Below are 17,681 nucleotides of genomic sequence, written 5' to 3'. Positions count from 1 at the left end.
GGATCTAAAAAAACAAAAAGGAGTTGCTCCTTCTAGCTCTCTGCAGTTCACCTCTCGTGAAGACAGTGTCCTGGAGGTGGGGCAGAGAGAGGTGTACACAGTGGAGTTCCACACAGGAGGGCAGACGGTCCCAGGGATGACCAGGAAAGGCCGCCTGCCCAGCCCTGAGGCTTTGGGCCCAGAGCAGGTGCAGGGGCTCAGGGAAAACTTCTCTGAGGAGTGATATTGGAGTGGGCGGGGCAAGAGGCAAGGTCGTTCCAGAGCGAGGGGCCTGCGTGTGCAAACGTACACGGTAAGAAATGGCGCGGAAGCAACATACTCCAAGCAGCCTGTGTTGCTGGAGTACATGGCGTGAGGCAGGGAGTGGCGGTAGAGGGCCCAGAGAGGGCAGCAGAGGCCAGATCTAAGGGTGAAGGCCGCGTTAGGAGTGCAGCCTTTACTCTTACACGGACGGCGTGGGAACACTCAGCCTAAGCTTCTATAATTTTTTCTTTTTAAAAAAGTAACTGATGTTTCCTGTAGAAACACTAGAAAACACCCATAATATTACCACCAAGATATAATCGTTGTTAATATTCAAGCAGACTTTCCTCTGTGTGTGTGTGTGTATGCTTACAGTTCTAATTACGGAAATTTAGACCACTGTGACACCATTTATAAGCATTTCTTGTCTCCCACCTAAAACATATCAGTATGATGAGGGTACATTTATGGTATGTATAATGTATCTCATAAAGTCATAAAAAAAATCTTATTAACATCCCTCCGTCTTCTGTAGCATCCCTGTGTTCTTCTGTAGCACCATTGGAAAGAGTCTCCTTGGTAAGAATATGTCATGATTTATCAGACCACATACCTATTCATGGACTTTGAGATTCTCTCCACTTTTTGTATTTTTTATTAGCAGTTATAACATCTTGGCATACCCGCCTCCCTCAGGATAAACTCCAAGAAACGGTCAAATGGGGCACGTATTTTTAAAGCGTGTGACAAACACTGCCAGGCTGCTCTCAGGGAGACTGTGGCCATATACAGACCTTCGGTGGTGTGGGGAAGCAACTCCCAGAACCTGCATCAGGAAGGAGCATTTCCATATTTTAAAAAGCCGCCAATCTCATGAATATTAAAAAGCATATCATTGTTTAAATTTGTAATTCCTTAATTATTCATGAAGTTGGACTTGTTTTACATACTTCCTGGTTATATGCAGAATTTCTTTTACGAATTTCCAGTTCGTATTCTTTTCCTATTTTTTTTTTTTTTACTGCTTTGTGTATATTAGCCTTGGTGATTTTTTAGGAACTCTATATATTAAGGCTATAACTGCCATAGGATGTAGTTTTTCCTTAATCTTTTAACTTTTTGTAATTAAAAAAGATTAAATGTCTATACAATCAATCTTTCTTTTCCTTAAGTTTGTTTTTGCTGTTATTCGTAAAAGGTGCCCCTACTCTGCGGGGAAGGCAATGGCACCCCACTCCAGTACTCTTGCCTGGAAAATCCCATGGACGGAGAAGCCTGGTAGGCTGCAGTCCATGGGGTCGCTAAGAGTTGGACACGACTGAGCGACTTCACTTTCACTTTTCACTTTCATGCACTGCAGAAGGAAATGGCAACCCACTCCAGTGTTCTTGCCTGGAGAATCCTAGGGACGGGGGAGCCTGGTGGGCTGCCGTCTCTGGGGTTGCACAGAGTCAGACACGAATGAAGCAACTTAGCAGGAGCAGCAGCAGCCCGTCCTCTGAGAACAGGTGTGTCTTCACTAGTTAGCTTACATCTCTTCACATGCTGCCGTCCTGGCCCTTATTCTAAACCCCAGGAGACTGACTCCATGCAGTGAACTGGGAAGGAGAGACGGCCCAATGCTCTTCTAGTCCAATCTGCCAGATTTGCCTCCCATCCAGCCCCTAATTCATTTCCAAAGCTGTGCCACTGAGGAGCAGACGCATGATTTCACTGAGAGTGATGAGGATCAGGTAGCTCGGTAGGCTCTAATAGCCCCAAACAGAGCAGAAGCCATGGTCAGGCTCAGCTACGACTCCTGCCAACAAGGGTCATGCTGGTAGTGGACTCAGTCACTCACACAAGAGCAGGGGGAGAGCACAACTGCTTCTAGAAAAATCCTAAAAAGCTCGGCAGTAATGTGTCTAGAACACCGCTCCTACCCTTTGCCTGGATAATTTCTGTGCGTCTTTCTCAATTTGAGTATCACTTCCTCAGAGAAGCCGCCTTGACATGTGCAACACCAACGGGTCACACACTCACTTGGTATCCTGTAGTCTTCACACAAAGCACTTTCCATATTTTGTGATTATGTATTTATCTGTGTGCTCATATACTTAATGTCTTTCCCCTACCATTAGACTAAAACTCCCTCAGAACTAGGAAAAAAAGTACATAAAACCATTACCCCCACTGCCGGGCCCAGGAGATGCTCTATGGGCGGCTGGGCACCTTCCCTGCAGTAGCTGATGGCTCCTATGGGGTCAGCTGCCCTGTCCTGGTAGATGAGTTGATTTCAGTACATTCCGGCCCTGTTCTCTGGCTTCCCCGGAGCACTAAGCACCCTCCCTCTTCCTGGATCCTTGGAGAGCACCACTATGGCGTCATCGTACGTGTAGATGCTGCCTAGGCGCCCACGCACAGGCATGGTCTAGACAACAGTTTGCCAGGAGCAGCTGCAGCACAGACAGTGAGTGGGCTCCGCCTGACCCCACCCACCCCACTAGGGATTCAACTCAAGCAAATGGCATGGGAACTGCTCCAAGATGTAGGCAGACAGAAGGATGAGAGCAGACGGGCAGGGAGAGGGAAAAGATGCTGGCAGGGGAAGTGGCAGCAAGGCTGCTTCGCTTCCTGAACGTTCCTTCACACCACATGAGCCACGGAGGCAATGGATGCAGCGTGAGGGGGCAGGTCTAGGCAATCGGAAGCTGTGGTGGGCCCGCCGGTGGGATGAGCAAAGACAACCCCCCCTGGGGACAGACCCTCCTGTCTCCTGCCCCAAATCATCCTGCTGTGTCCCCTCCACAGACACACCTGCACATAGCCCACCGATGCGCCCACGGGGAGCCTGCTTCGAGGGATCCTGGCCTCACAGTGAGAGTGTGATGTGGAAGCTCCGGGCACCCTGGTTTCAGAAGGACCTGGGCCCAGGCCTCTCCAGAGACACTGGTCCTCAGGCTGCAGTGACGGGCCCTGGCCCTGCCTGGCTAAGAAGGAGCTGTCTGCCTGGTGTCTCCTGGGCCCATGGCTCAGCTTGCCAGAACCCAGCAGGCCTGATTTGGAAGTCTCTGGAGCTTTAAGTCTGTCCACTCTTCCAGGGCTATCCTCCCAGGCCAGCACCAGTTCCCCCAGAACCCGGATTCAGCAGACAGCTCTGTGAGGCAAAAAAGAGGGTGAGAGGCAGGCGTGCCCGCCGCCTGCAGGCTGTGCTGCTCGACCCTCAAGTGGGGGGTTCCCTTTGCCTGACCTGGGGAGCAAGCTGTGGGCATCAGCTCTGTGCTCGCATCACAGCATACCCAGAGGAGGCGATGCCCACCTCACCCTGCTCGTTTGCCATGAAGGTCATCCTGTCCCAAAGCTGCTGGGAGATGTGAGCTCAGCTCTCCCAGAAGGCAAGGAAGGCTGGGCCATCAGCACCACCCGAGGTTCTAAGGCCCATGATGCCCAGTCCAAGGCTGCAGTGTGCCACCGTACAAGACAGCTGGGCAGGGCAGTGCCAGGCAGGGCACCCTATGGCAGACCGTGGTTCAACACGGTGGGCATACCACCAATCCCCCAAGGAAGTGGGCTGCAAAGAGAGAGGGTACTGAGACCTTCCCAGCTCAGTCTTTCTTCAGCTCTACCCAACTACAAAGCAACTGAAGCCTGGCCGAGGCAAGGAGAGGCCCAGAAGCACCCCCACTGGTCTCCATGCAGGTGCGCAGATGCAGTCCCCGGCGATGGCCACTCACACATGCACAGAGCCACAAACATGAGGGGCAGCACAGGGCTTGCCCACATGTGCAGTTCTGCACTCAGCCTCCTAGTAGGCTTCCTGCTGCCACCCTGGGGGCTCCTGGAGAGGTGGGTGACCCTGAAGACCAAACCAGTGCAGGTGGAATGCACAGGTGGTCCCTGCAAGGAGCAAACAGCAGACCCCAGCCCAGTAAGCTACCTGTGTGTGTGCATGTGTGTGATGACACCACAGCTGGTGGCCACGATCTGTCAGCAGCTTCTAATGCCTGCTAGGAGCCGAAGGACTTGTCTACACTGCAGGGTCACGTTGAGCCAGTAAGTGTCAGGATTCAAGCTGTCCCTATCCCCACCGCCATGTTTCCTGGCTCTGTCAAAACAAAACAAATAAAAAGATCCTGAGCTGTACAGGCCTCTGTCTTCTGGGCTTTATCTCTGGCAGTGTCTACTGAAGGCAGGGACCCTGCCCCTCTGTCCAGCCCACCTGGCACCTGGAAGTGAGCATAAGTGCTCCCACCCATCTCTGGCCTCAGCCCTATTTGCCACACATGTGTCAAGGGTCTGTGTGGCCACACCCACACCAGACCCCAGGAGGGAGGAAGAAAAGGGTCTCTGTCCACAGGACGCTCAGGTGGCAGAACAATGTGGTCAAAGCAATGCGTCTCAGTCGTTTCCGTGCCACAGCACAGACAGAAACATCTGTACTACAGCGCTTGCGGGTGGGGGTTGGGGGTGGTGGTGGAAAGCTTAGGGTGCTTTCTGCAGCAAGCCTCAGCTGACGTCCGCTTGGTCCAGTCACTCTCCAGCTAAAGGGATCACCACCTTGACCTATATAACCCATGCTAGCTGGGATGCTTGGAGTCAGAGCAAGCCCAGCACCATTACTTAATGATGAGATCTTGGATGAGATACTTATTCTGTATATGCAAAACCCAGAGTACAGGATCCACCTTACAAGGCTGGTCTAAGGATTCAGTGAGATGACCCACGTAAAAGGGTTAGCAAGAGTACTTACTGGCATATTACAAACATATGATAAATTGTGCTTTTCTTAGCTTAAACACAGCAGCTTTGAATTTCTCTTGCTGCCCAAGGAGAAAGGAATAGTCAGGCACTGACTTGGAGCGGGGGTGGGGAGCAGAAGAAGGAAGATCACCAGACTGAAGGCTTAAGAGACCTTGAACTTGCTATCTGTCTGCTGGTCTGATACTCCAGGCTGGGTGGGGGTAGGTGTGGGTGTGGGTGGTCTGATGGGCAGCCTGAGTGACAAGTTCAACTGAATGTAGGGAGGAGAGGAAGCCTGGGGGCTGGCTGAGCTCCTGAGGAGGCAGAGGGGTGCTGGGCAGTACCAGGTACGAGCCTGCAGTGGAGGGCAGGGTACAGTTGTTTTGTGGGTCAAGGGGAGGGCCGGTTCTTTTAGGCAGAGGCACACAGCATCTCATCCTCTTGTTCTGTTCACTGGTTCATGGTGGAGCAGAGGCCGGAGCACTAGCTGGCAATTATCAATTCAGTGCCCAGTAAGGGACTGTCCAGAATGATGCTGCTGCTGTTTAGTCGCTAAGTCATGTCTGACTCTTTGGTGACCCTGTGGACTGTAGCCCACCAGGCTCCTCTGTCCAGGGGATTTCCCAGGCAAGAAGACTGGAGGGGGTTGCCATTTCCTTCCCAGGATGATGAGGTCCTTCATCATAATCCAGCTGGGGGGCAGTAAGGAGTCTGGAACTGAGACCTGGTGCCTCTGGTCCAAGCTCTCTCGCAGAGGACTGTGGGAGGGGACAGAGCACACATCCTGGGCTGTAAAACTGCTACCAAAGGACGTAAGGCTAGGTGTGTGCGTTTGTCAAAACGACGGAATTGTTAGAAGACCCGTGAAACTCACTATGTGTAAATATACAATTTAAAAAAAAGCAAACTGCAACCTTAACCACATGATCAAAGTTATATCACTAATAACAGAACAATCTGACATCATGTTACTCCTGATATGAAGCAATCTTACTGATGTTAATTTTTTTTTTTTCCAAAAATGCATAACCTGAAGCTGATCAGGAGTCAAACTAAAACTGAGGGAACATTCAACAACAGGCCTATATGCATCAAAAACATCAATGTCAGGTAGTTAACAAAGGCTGAAGAACTGGTCTCACTTGAAGGATATTAAAGACAGGACAAATAAATGAGACAGGTGATCCTGAGGGGAAGAAGTTATATTTTGAACAATTAGCAGAATCTGAATATAGACTGTATATCAGATGATACAATGTTAAATTTCTTGAATTTGAAAACTGCCCTGTGGTTACATAGGAGAATGCCCCTGTTCTTAGCTTACAGATGCTGAAGTGCTTAGAGGTGAAGGGTCACCATGTTTGGAATTTACTCTCTGGAGACAGAGAAATTACACCCTGCTGGAACAGCTCCCAAGACCCTGGAGGAATCTGTTGTCCAGATTCACAGGTTCAGAAGGATTTCTTGTGGGTACAAAGCTCACAGAAGAAGAATTTGGAATCTCATACTTGTGGGGCGGAGCCAGCCTGGTGTGAACAGGAGTTCCGTAAACTCTTCCTAAGGAACGGGGGCGGGGGCAGGGTGGAAATGAGGTCTCTGAGCAATCTCAAGGTCTGCCACCTGGTGGCGGCTTTCTATAGTGCATCTTCTTCAAAGGGGGTCTCTGCACCCACTGCAAGATGGTGGGGCACTGTTCTAGTCAGGAAGGATACAGGAACTCCATCAGAAGACCCCCACCTCAGCTACTTTGTGTAACTGAAAAGTGAAAGTGTTAGTCACTCAGTCATGCACGACCTTTGGCGATCCCATGGACTATATATATAGCTCCCCAGGCTCCTCTGTCCATGGAATTCTCTAGGCAAGAAGACTGGAGTGGGTTGCTATTCCCTTCTCCAGGGGATCTTCCCAACCCAAGGACCGAACCTGGGTCTCCTGCACTGCAGGCAGGCTCTTTACCATCTGAGCCACCAGGGAAGCCCTGTGTAACTGAGGCTGGACAAACAGATTCCAGCAGGCTGCTCTTCCTCCTCTGCTCGGGGACCTGGGCCTGCACCAGCTCCATCTGTCTCTGCTGTGGGGGTCCTCCAATGCTTCCTGGGGTCTTTAGGAAGAAATCCAAACTCCTCAGTAATCCTGGCCAGACCCAGGCTACCTCTCCAGCCTCCCTGCCTTTCTATGCCCCATAAGGGCAGCCACACCAAATGACTCACAATTCCCAGTATGCCGTGAACACCCCTGCCCTGTTCTCCCTGGGTCCTCACGGGTGTCCCCTCCTGCAGCAAGTCCCTTCCTCTTCTGGCTGCCAGAGCACCCTCTGTCTGCTCCTATGTGCTGTAACTAATGTCTGACTCCCCTGACTCCATCACTCTCCAGGCTGAGCAACCCCAGTTCATCTCCACGCCCCTGCATCCACCCACTGCTGAATGAGAACATGCAGAGTGCAGAAGTGTCTGTTATGCACCCAGAAGGCACCAAAACCCACACTGGGGCAGGGGACAGAGAAGACCCAATGAGAGACCAGGGGCTGGAGGCAGAGAGACCCAGAAGAGAGTACGGATGGTCCACCAGCTCGTGGCAGGAGCCAGAATCCAGGAGCAGAGAGAGAAGGGGTCACAGCTGTGGGTAACTGGGCTGCAGTGGTGCTGGGAACAGTCTGTCCAGGAAAAGTCCCATGTCAGAAACGCCTGGATGCCCGGGGCAGGGCGGTTCTGGGCTGATCACCAGGGGTTGTGCTTACACAGTGTTGGCTGCTGGAGGGCAACCCCCTCTGAGGAATGAAACCCATTCACCGCATGCCTGCAGACTGGGACCAACCCCTCACTGGCGAAGGGACAGACCAGCCCCCTTTTTGCTGAGTCCAGCAAAAAAATCTGCTTTCCTGCAGTAAAGTGTGGGAACGTGTGAGTGACGGCCTGGCCTGCTCCTCACTCGGGGGATAGACCCTGTGGGACACTCTAGGTTTGGAGTGTGAAGGTCCTTCTGCTGCTCAGAAAAATTCCTACCACTTGTTTTCGCCCAGAAAAGAGATTTTCTGGCTCAGCTACGCTCTTAGCGGACTATACCTGGAAACAAACCACCGGACTTGAGGTGAGCAGTGTGAAACCTCAGCAGGTGACCCAGAGAAGGTGCTCTGTGGGGCTGCAGAGGCTGGGTTACTGAGAAGCCCTCCCACCAGCCCACAAGGCGGCACCCCCACCCTCTCCTGACCCAAGCACTCGGAGAGCTACCCTCATTGCACCTCTACACTCACAGGCACGTGCGGTAACCAGTGGCCCAGCTTCCCTACAGACTGGCTCTCCATCCACAAAATCAACCCCGGGAACCAAGAGAAACTTGCAGCCCACGGAACCAAGTGTTTCAAACCAGGGAACAGTTACCCAAATGCTAGGTGGGAGCACAAGATGGATTTTGGGGTCAAGGCCTGGGTTTAAACTTCAGCTTCCATCACTCACTAGCTGATGACCCTGAGCTAGTCACCTACCCTCTGTGAGAGTCATTCACTCTCCGTGGGCCTCAGTTTCATCATTTGTAAAAGAGGGGTGTCTCGAGGTCTCTGGCGGATGAAAGGCGAGGGCCCCTGCTCCATACTGAGGTGGCTCCCTGGTGACAAGGCTCTCCAGGCGCATACCTTGTAAACTACCACCTGGCGGGCACTGACTGCTTGCCAGGAATCGTTTGTTCTTAGTGGTTCCTAGATTTTCTTTCATTCTCACAACTTCATGAAGTAAAGATTTCCCCTCTTTTTTGGTCTGCTAACAAACCAAAGCCTCGAGACCCTACCCAGCTCATCGGACCACAGGAGACTGCCTGTGGCCTGTTCTCCTCTACCCTTCCTGGCTGGCTGGAAGGGAGCTCTGTTTGAGGGCTTTTCTTTGAGTGTGAATGACAGCCATCCCTGAGCAGGCATGGACCCTCTCCCTGGGAACCAGAGGGCCACAGCAATCTCCCCAGGAACTCACTGGAAGTCACTGGCTTCTGTGCCCAGGATGGATGCTGGGGGATGGGGAGGCGGATTAGTAATCCCTCAGCCTTAGCCAGGACTCCCTGATGACAAAGATTCATGCGTGTGCTGTCATCTCCACCGTTCCAAAACAGAGTGACGATTTTGTTCATTTCTAAAATGCAGGATATGTATAGCTTCAGTCTGTCAGGAATTCATAACATCACATCCTTCTCTAAACGCCTGCCTCGGGGGTAACGGGCGAACTGGCTGCTACTAACCGGAGCTCCTCTCTTGCAGGGGGTGCACCCCACCCCCAAAGGCCGCTGGGCGTGTGGGAGACTACCTGCAGCGCCAGAGAGGAAGTGACTCAGCCCAGTGGGAAGTGGGAGGGGCGGCCAGAACCCGGGCCCCGTGCCCAGCCCGCTTCCCCCAACCCCAGCACATCCGCACAGACCCATCCCCTGTCACCGCCTTTCCTCCGCAGGATTAGAGCAGGCTGAGTGCAGTTCTGGGCACCAGCAGGGGACTGAAGGCCCCCGCTGCTCACAGGGGGCCCCGTGTCTGCAGCTTGGAGATCCAGCTCCAGTTTCCTCCAGGAGCTCAAGGAGATTACATAATCAGGAATGTCCCTCCTCACCTCCCTGCCCGGGGCAAGCCCCACTGGGCTCCTCAGTGGCCTCCACGAAGGCTGAGGGGAGAGACCTTCAAGGGGGCAGAAGGCTCCAGGCTGGGAGGATGTGTCCCAGAGGGAATCTGGGAGAAGAGGCTCCAGGCCCATGTACACAGAGGCGGGCCTGGAGGCTTCTGTGGAGAAGAGAGAAGCAAGAGGAAGCAGTCCCTGGGCTGGGGAGAAGGGCTTCGGCAGCAGCCTTTCTGAGAGTCACCAGAGCGGAATCCGGGGCAGCATCGCCAGCCCTGCACTGGCTTCACCCTCCCAGGGCCTCCGGAAGCAGCTGATGTGACAACAAATAATCCGTCACTGTGTGTGGGTGTTGGAAGAGGAAGGGACAGACTTAATAGCTCTTTCTCAGGCTGTGCTAACTGGGCATCTCCTACCAAGAGAAGCAGCCAGGAGACGCCGCCAAGTACACTGACTGGGAGACCTTCCTGGTGGCCCCTTGCCGGTGGGGGGGGGGGGGGGGGGCGGGGCTTCTGCCATGTGCAGGGACGGGAGACTGAGTCACGGAAGCCCTCCTGTCACGCCAGCCTGCCCGGCAACTAGGGGGACCCCTCCTCAGCTCAAACCATCAAGCGTTGCTTTGTTTGGTGGGAACAAAGCCTCCCACCAGGCTTCTCCTGGAATTCAGGTTCCTGACACCCACGACGGCTCCAGTCAGGCCAAGAGAAAGCAGCAAACAACTAAAGCAGGGCTGGCCGAGGCTGGCAGCACCTCTGTGTCCTGAGCATGTGTCTCCCTGCTCTGCAGTCTCCACCCAGAGGAGAGGGACCGGGCAGCTCCTGCCCGGGGAGCCCTGAGGACTGCGGGGAGCCAGCCTGTGGGAGGCACCGGCAAATGTTACGTCTCCCTTCTTCCATCCCAGATTTCCAGAGCAACAGATGGACAGACGGAAATGCCCAGGCCAGCCCCGGGTGATGCAGTTCTCTCTCTCCGTGTGGTTTACAACAGCAAAAGTCACTGCAATCATCCTGTGAGAAAGGTAATTTGGATTGGGGCCAGCCAACTGCCTTTCTTTAACTGCCTCTATCAACAATGAAATTCAATTAAATTTCACAACCGTGAGAATGAACAATGCAGTTCGCTTTCTGCAGTCTGCTGGATGCCACTGGCTGTGGCTGCTGGGGGGCAAGATTACAGAGGCAGACAGCGGGCTCTGCCATCAGAGTTGCCCTCAGCAGGCTGTTCAGACAAGTGGACCCACACAAGGGCTTCACCTGCTCCGAGTCGCTAAGGCCAGCCACGAGCCATCCCCAACACACTCTGTCCACGTGTGGGCAAGAGCCTGCTTGCCTGTGTCTCTCCAGTGGGTGAGCTCCTGGGGGCAGGGCCTGGGCCCTTGACCACCGCAGAACCCCCTGCACAGACCCAACAGGCAGAAGACAGTGACATCACAGTCAACAAAGCAGGAGGAAATGTACTCGTCCTGGGTCCAGCACACCCAGTTCTAGGAATTTATTCTCTAGGTCCACTCACCCAAGTTCACCAAGATAAATGTACTTAATGAGGGTCCCTCAAGAGCCCTGGGTAGCAGCAAAAACGCACAAAGATAAAACCACAAAAATCAAAACACACACACATCCCCTCCAGACAGGAAACAATTTACATGTTTACCAAGAGACACTGGTTCACTCCATCACGGTATGTCCAGACAGGGGAATACTATGCAGCCTTTAAGACCAGGCCCATGTCTGCTGATAGACGAAGATGTCTAGGATACGTTACTTAAAAAAAAAAAGCAAACTGCAGTTCTATTTGCATAAAATGATCCCATTTGGGTGTAAAAAAATGAATATGCGTAAGAAATTTCTAGAAGAAACTCAACAGTGGATACATCCAGGTAACAGAACACAAACAGGAGATGGGTAGTTTTATTTCATATTCTTCTACAGTGCTTAACCGGCTTACCTGGCAGGCTACAGACCATAGGGTCGAAAGGAGTCAGACATGACTGAGCACACCTGTGCACATGCACGCACGCATTCTGCTTAACTATTTCACTGCAGATTACTATAATAACTTAACAAAATTTCTGAACCCATCAGAATGATTAAGAGTGGCACTGGAACCTGGAAGGCTGGGTCTTAGAGAAGGCGCACTGGAAGTGGCACGGCGTTGAGAATGCCCTGTACGTGTGGGCCTGCATGCTGATGCAAGACTGCGTCAGAGAGAGGGCACAGAAGAGACAAACCGCCACGCTCAAGCTCTCCCAGGCAACTTGCAAACTGGCTTACAAGGAACTTCCTGCTTGCCACCTGACTTCTGTAAGAGCTGGGAAGACCACCAAACGGTTCAAACTGGAGACCTGGAAGCTGGTTCATGATGCCTCTTTCAGGAGACTCAGACTCACCACCAAAGAGCTCTCTGGGGCCTCACCAGAGGCCAATAACACCTGTGTCTAATTCTCATCACTGCTTTGGAGCAAGGGGTAGTAAGTTCATTTTATGGCAGAGGCTGGAGACAGGGAGTGACTTGCTCAAAGTCACTCAGTTAGCAAGGGTCAGAACTGGGTTCTGAAGCCAGGTCTGATCTGAGCCTTAAGTGCTGGAAGACCGCATCGAAGGTCTCCTTACCCGCTACTCACAGGGTAGGAGGGGAGGGATGTATCTCCAGGCAGTGGCAGTTTCCATTTTTCCAGGAAAAAAGAAGGGACTGCTGCAGCTTTGTCAAGGTCATTTCCAGCTCTACGGCTTTATGGGCCCAAGATTCCACGTGGGCTGGGCTCCCTGGGGCCAGAGCCTGGCCAGGATCAGGGAATGGGATGGCATGGGATCTACGGTCACAAAGTTGTGGGCTGGAAAACCAGCTCTGCCCGTGCTGGCTGAGTAACAGTGGACAGGTTCCTTAGCCCTTCTGGCCTGGGGGTTCTCCGTAGAACAGAGACAATTCCTCTTTCCTTAGGCTGGCAGAAGGACTCAATACATATTGCAGAGTACTTAGAAAAGGACCTGGAAGCTGGTGGGGATCCTTCTTTTCTCGCTGGTTTCCTTTCTGTATCTTCAGGAGGAAGCACTTTGGGAGTGGAGTGAGAAGAGAACTCAGACACGGAGGTCACACACGCCTGGTGACGCCAGGGGCTGCACTGCTGCTGCTGCTGCTGCTGAAGTCGCTTCAGTCGTGTCCAACTCTGTGCGACCCCATAGACGGCAGCCCACCAGGCTCCGCTGTCCCTGGGATTCTCCAGGCAAGAACACTGGAATGGGTTGCCATTTCCTTCTCCAATGCATGAAAGGGAAAAGTGAAAGTGAAGTCGCTCAGTCGTATCGGACTCTTAGCGATGGACTGCAGCCCACCAGGCTCCTCCATCCATGGGATTTTCCAGGCAAGAGTACTGGAGTGGGGTGCCATTGCCTTCTCCGAGGGGCTGCACATCAACTACAAAAAGGGGCAGGATGCTCGCTCTCCCGAGGTGGTGAGCCAGTAGTGGGGCTCCAAAAGCCCAGAGAATTCTGGGCTCTGGCAGTCCTGGGGCCTCCTGAGGGGCTGACCTGAGTTTCTCCCTAAAGGTACCTGCTTTTAGGCACCTCTCCACACCTCTAGCCAGCTCTGCCCTAAACCCAAAGACGGGACAGGCACACCAGCCTGCTCTTGCCAGTTCCCACTACCATGTCCAGGCCACTTCTTCCTTTCGGATCCTTGGGTCACAGACTCCCTAAAGCCTTAAGATCCCCTGCCTATCTCTTTTGCCAAGTAGGTGATGATCTGTAAACAGAGGGGACAGCTTCATCCTAAATGATAAGAGCCCTTCTCAGTTTTCTCTGGTGCTTTCCCACAACTAGAGTTTCTCCAAAACCAGCAGACCTGTAGACTGCTGGACTGTGTAAGCTCTAGGGAACCCCAACTCTGACCGCGAAGAGCCAGAAGAGGGTTATCACCACTGGGGTTCTCAGTTCCCTTCAGGAAGGAGCATCTTTGCTGGCTGGGGGAAAACCAGGCTGCTCCAGTTCACTAGAAGGAGGCTGAGAAACTACTTTAAAATAATAATAATAATAATTATAAAAGGTACTCTTTGAGGCAGCAACTCCTTTTGGAATTTATCCTGTGGATGCCTAAGGTGGGCAGAACCACACACATGCAGATACAGTCACTTCAGCTTTGTTTGAAGAGCAAAAGGCCGAGAAAAACCTAAGTTCATCAGCAGAGAGTTTGCTGAATAAATTACACAAACCATGATGACACAGTATCGCCCAAAATAACCCAGACGTGCATGAGACAAAGTGGAACCATCTCTAAGATAGTAAGGAAATCAGTGCAAGCGACACCACGCTTTCCCTTCTTGGATCTTGGTGACAGATCCCGAGAGGAGATGCAGGGCTGCTGTGGGCCCCGGGCCACCTTCAAGGCCACAGTCTCACCTGAGCAGGTGCAGGAGGAAGAAATGCCCTTGTCTTAGGCCACTTTCCCTTTGACTTTCTGTACACCGCAAGTGCAAGGTCAAATCCTGTGAAAATCTCCCCAGTTCAAAGGGCCTGTGTGAAGTCCCATCTACCAGCACATCCCTCTCTGCAGAGCTCAGGGGGACAAGGACATGAAGGCAGCTCCCTCTCACTTCCCTGATGGCTGAGTAGGTCCCAGGTGGCCTGTGGCAGACATCTCTCCTTCCTGAGAAGAAGGACTGGGTCGGCCAACCCAGCCTCCAGAGTAAATCCCACCTCAAGGTCTCTTTCTAGATGAGACCTCCCGGGCCCCGGGAACACCATCTTTGCCCTGAGGGCACACTGCTCTTTGGGACCCATCACTTGCTGAGTCAGTGTGGACAGCACCAGACGGAAGGGCTGCTCTGGAGGGCCATCTGAAGGCTGAACAAGTCACAGGAGTCTTGCAGACTCAGCCCCTTGAGTGTCTGAAACACTGAAGAAGTTCACCTCCTGGGCAAATCTGAGAAGAGGGAAGATGAGGAAGGGAAGCTGCCCTTTTCCCAGGCGCTGACTCAGGCAAAACCAGAGAGAAGCCTGGCCCAAAGCTGGACCGAAAGCCACAGACTCTGCAACTGATCCTCTCCCATGAGACGGCTTACCGAGTGGCTCTGGAGGATCTCCCTGGCCATTCTCTCCTGCCGGCTCTATCAGTCACCGTCAACCAGATCAGGAAGCTCGGGGGCACCTGCCATCATTGCTCTTCCCTTCAGTCCTCACTTCCAGACACTCTCAGAGTCCAGCTGACTTTCCCCCCAAACAGCTCTGATCTGCGCCCTTCCTCCATTTCCCATCTGCCTCTGCCTTGATCCAGGCCCCACTGATCCTTACTCTGATTACAGCAAAAACCACTTACAGAGACTCAGTGCGTGTTCTTGCTCCAGTCCGTCCTCTCCCAGCAGCCAGAGGGCTCTTGGGAAGATGCACGTTTAATGGTGTTTCCTCCACTTAAACCAAAACAGCCCCTCACCTACAGAAGTTCAAGCATCTTAGCCCTGGTGCTCGCCTCTCCAGAGTATCCTAAAGCCAGGTCCCTTCACACCCTGTGCCAGAACCTCTTGTGGTTCCTATAGCACACACACACACCAGCCTGCACCCACGCCTGTGCCTTGATGCTCCCGTCTGGAGTGCTTCATGAACACTCTATTCCCTGTCAATATATAGTTTTCATCAAGATCCAGTTCAAGTTCTAAGGCCTCTCCAAAATTCTCCCCAGTCACCTCCCCATCCCTCGGGGAGAAATACCCCTTCCCCTCATTCCCTCTACCTGCCGCACAGACTCCTATGAGACACGCCCCCAACTATCTGCAGGTGCTGATTGGTTAGGAGCCTGCCAGGCCCCTGTTAGACCGCCAGCTCCTCTAGGACAGGGCCTGCCTCTCCAATCTCCTTCTGTACCTGGTACCCAACAACTCCCCAGCTGCACGTGGGAGCTTATGTGTGTGGAACTGGGGTTCTGGATTTGGGGCCAACGCACGTGTGCTTCCTGATGGTGCTAATTCTATACCAAACCAGGGCCACTAGTAGGGACACATATGGAAGAAACTCTAAACGTGTTTTCTCCCAGGCTACTTTATTTTTTTAAAATATGTATTTATTTAGTTGTTAGGCTGCACCAGGTCTTTAGTTGTGCCATGTGAGATCTGGTTCTCTAACCTGGGATTGAACCCGGGCCCCCTGCATTGGAAGCGTTTAGTCTAAGCCACTGGACCACCAGGGAGGTTCTCCTAGTATCCTTTAAAATATGATTTTTTTTTTCTCAGCAGTCCTACTTCCATTTTTTTTAAATGGTTCTTTTAAAGAGCTGAGCTGAATCATCTGCATGGCTCCCATATTGGCTTGGTAAACTCCATACAGATTTCGTTTTTGGAGAGAATACAATAAAATTCTGTGATCTTGTGATCCCTCGGGACACTTCTGACAGCTCCCTGGGACACAGTTTAGTCGCCACTAACTGGTTTGACTAATTCTGAGGAGTTCTTTCCTGCAGCCTGTAGCGTTTACCAAGCATCTCTCACTCAACGTGCATTCCATGTCCAGCTTGTCACGCCTTACAGATCTTCATGACTGCCCTCCTAGGGAGGGCTCTTACTGCCCCCACTTTACAGATGAAAAAGCTGGGCACGCAGAGAATAAGTAACCTCTACTGACCGGCAGGGGCTGGGATTGGAACTGAGATTCTGTCTGAGAGTGGAGCCAAATAGGCTCTTTACCACTCCAGTCTGCTGCCTTCCCCAAAGGTCAAATTAAAGGCAAAAGGGAGCAACCGACCTTACAAATGACCTTCTGGAGGACAGTCTCACCAGCCGGGCTGCCTGAAAGACCTGCAGTCTCAGGAAGAGAGAGGCAGATGTGTCAGGCACTTCTGGGCCCAGCAGAGCAGCCCAGGACAACACAGCGAGCTTGTCACCTGCCACTGGTTGCAGGCAGTGCCATCTTACCAAAGATCCCCCACCCTGCGCCACCTCGCCTCTCTCGGAGGCCTGCCCTGCGGTAACCTCTGAAGAGGTCTCCAGTGTTTCAGCTTCTCCTCTCCTCTCCCTTCTCTCCTGCTGAGGCTCTAGAGAGAGCATTCTAAAACACAAGTCCAACCACGACACTGCTCTGCTTCAATCCGTTTCCCTCGCTCCCTACTGCCCTTGGTACAAACTTCCAAATTGTTAATGTGGCATTCCCCTGTGAACCTGTACTGTTTCACCTGGCTCCAGGTTGACTTTCATACTCCATACTGAACAATCTGAGGTTTCTGGGATAAATTTTGAGTTTAGATGTCGAAGTGAAGTACCTTGCCCCTTTGTTCGTACCTGGCTGAGCCTTCTCATCCTTCCAGATACAGTTCCAGCATCATCACTTCTTCCAAGCTTTCCCAAAACCTCTCCTACCACCCCAACTCAGGTTGAGCTAGAAGCTTCCTTTGCTGGACTCCCACAGCCCTCTGTTCTTGCTGATACTAGTTTTTTTTAGACAATGTTTCAACGATTTGTTTACAGGTCAGTCTCCCTGGTGGCTCAGTTAGTCAAGAATCCTGCAATGTAGGAGACCCGGGTTTGGTCCCTGGGTCAGGAAGATCCCCTGGAGGGGGGCATGGCAACCCATTCCAGTATTCTTGCCTGGAGAATTCCATGGACAGAGGAGCCTGGTAAGTCCATGGGGTCACAAAGAGTTGGATGCAACTGAGCGACTAACACTGTTCACTTTCTCCCTTAACCAGACCATGAGCTTCTTGAAGTAAGATTAGCTAACATTTACTGAATTCATTATGTGGCAGACATGGTTCTATGTGTTTTGCATGTGTTAACTTTTAAAATCTTCACAGTAACTCTGTTATCAGTCCTGTTCTATAGCTGAGAACACTGAGGCACAGAGAGGTTAAACAATCTGCCCAAGGCCACACAGCTACAAAGCTGCAGAGCTAGAATGTGAACTCAGGAGTTCTGGCTCCAAAGCTACTCTTAACCTCTATAATATAGGGTACTTGCCTCTCCAGGCAAGGACACTGCTGCTGTCATGCTATTATGTGGGGAATGAATGGATGAATGAATGAACGAACAAGGGCCATCTCCATAATGTCTTAGATTTAAGGGACAAAGAGCTGACACAGCAGAACCATCAAGGAGCACTGGCCCAGCTCACAAGCGCTGTTTACAAACAAGGGTTCTTTTGGCCTTACAAGTGCATATCCTGC

General features: G+C 52.2%; 1 protein-coding gene across 4 annotated transcripts in view; it reads right to left on the bottom strand.

Annotated features, from left to right (window-relative positions):
- The window catches only part of STK40 (serine/threonine kinase 40), a 37,855-nt gene that overhangs the window by 18,782 nt on the left and 1,392 nt on the right, over positions 1–17,681 (bottom strand). For 2 of the 4 annotated variants that reach the window (XM_061412499.1, XM_061412497.1), the window contains exon 2: positions 4,160–4,327. The exons of the other annotated variants lie outside the window; for them this stretch is intronic. The gene's annotated coding sequence lies outside the window, so the exon portion shown is untranslated. The remainder of the gene's footprint in view (positions 1–4,159; positions 4,328–17,681) is intronic. 4 annotated transcript variants of the gene reach the window in all.

This window comes from Bos javanicus, chromosome 3 (genome assembly GCF_032452875.1).
Source record: "Bos javanicus breed banteng chromosome 3, ARS-OSU_banteng_1.0, whole genome shotgun sequence".
NCBI classification, from domain to species: Eukaryota; Metazoa; Chordata; class Mammalia; order Artiodactyla; family Bovidae; genus Bos; species Bos javanicus.
This window is presented reverse-complemented; position numbering and strand designations above follow the sequence as displayed.